This window comes from Elephantulus edwardii, unplaced genomic scaffold (genome assembly GCF_000299155.1).
Source record: "Elephantulus edwardii isolate Elephantulus edwardi_28Jun2011 unplaced genomic scaffold, EleEdw1.0 scaffold00226, whole genome shotgun sequence".
Taxonomy (NCBI): domain Eukaryota; kingdom Metazoa; phylum Chordata; class Mammalia; order Macroscelidea; family Macroscelididae; genus Elephantulus; species Elephantulus edwardii.
This window is the reverse complement of record NW_006399976.1, coordinates 4,347,827-4,349,200: the sequence shown is the minus strand read 5'-3', so window position 1 is coordinate 4,349,200 and position 1,374 is coordinate 4,347,827. Positions and strand designations below refer to the sequence as shown.

General features: G+C 36.1%; 1 protein-coding gene across 1 annotated transcript in view; it reads left to right on the top strand.

Annotated features, from left to right (window-relative positions):
* The window catches only part of LOC102845651 (olfactory receptor 7A17-like), a 215,957-nt gene that overhangs the window by 73,125 nt on the left and 141,458 nt on the right, over window positions 1-1,374 (top strand). The window lies entirely within an intron of this gene.

Sequence of the window (1,374 nt, the reverse complement as noted above, 5' to 3'; positions counted from 1 at the left end):
GGTTTAGGGCTGTTGTACATAGGATCGCTATAAGTCAAAAGCGCCTCGATGGCACACAACGACAAGAACAACAACATTCATTGTTGCACATTTCCTTTCCTTCTCCCTTTTTCTTCCTCCATAAAAACTTCAAAGTAATTTTGTTGACATCTATAAAATAACTCTTGCATTTTAATTTGGATTACATTAAATGTAAGATCAAGTTGAGTAAGAATGACATCTTCACAGTATTATAGTGTTTTATTTCATGAACACAGGATATCTCTCCACTCATTTCATTTTTCTTCTATTTCTAGGATAATATTTTTGTAGCTTTCAGTCTATTGTGGTGTATACTTTGTTAGATCAATAGTTATAGATTCCATTATGGGGTGTGTCTATTAATTTTCCTAGTTTCACATGTATAAAAAAAGCAATTGAAAAGATCATGGCTTGAGTTAGGTGCACCTTAGTCTTTAAACTGATATCCTTCTTCTTTAGCATTTTGGATTGATCCTTGACAGCAGATAAAGGAATAGATATGCTAGGTTCTGTTTACAATGCAGACTTCTAAAGAAAATTTTAAAAAGTCTTTAGAACAACAACGAAAACCAACTTAAGACTCTAAATCCAACCGAATCCTTCAGAACAGGGATAATCTACTCACTAGAGTTACCACATCATAATCTTCAATGGTCCAGTATTCAGTCAAATAAACTAAGTCCTGGAAAATGTCAATAGTTATGCATTTATTATGATGCTTACTATCCCAGTTGTGAAGACTCTTTATGCTGAGGAACAATCCATACGGAAGACTGTAGTCTTTGATCTTCATCAATAAATTCAAGTCTTCTTCCTTTCCAACAAGAGATATCAAATATGTACTTGGAATGCAAGCTTCCAAGTCAGTAGTACCAATTGAGGAACAAGCAGTGACGTGCCTGCCTGTGTAAAATGAGTACAGATGTGGAAGGCACAGTGAAACACAAATCTGCACTTACAACAGAAGGTTCCTATCATGATGAGATGCAACATGTTCTTGGAGTCAATAATCTCACTGGAGTCTTGATTCCCTCATCTTCCTGATGATAGAAGAGGTATTAATGTTCCTGGCTGATCTGCTTTCCAGTGTTTTTCTGAGAACTATTTCCAAGACATCAAGGACATATTACTAGCTGTTTCTTAAAATTTAATAAATACATGCTTACAAACCTCTTGCTCAAAATAATTAGCATGATATCTTTTTGAAGCAGTAACCCAGAGGTTGGTGTGTGCTATCGAGTGGGAACCAACTCATAGCTGGCCCTCCAGCTGGTTTTCAGAGGCAGTAAATCTGACAAGAGGAGATTGACCATATTTATCTTGCAGATCAGCTGGTGGATTTGAACTGCGAAC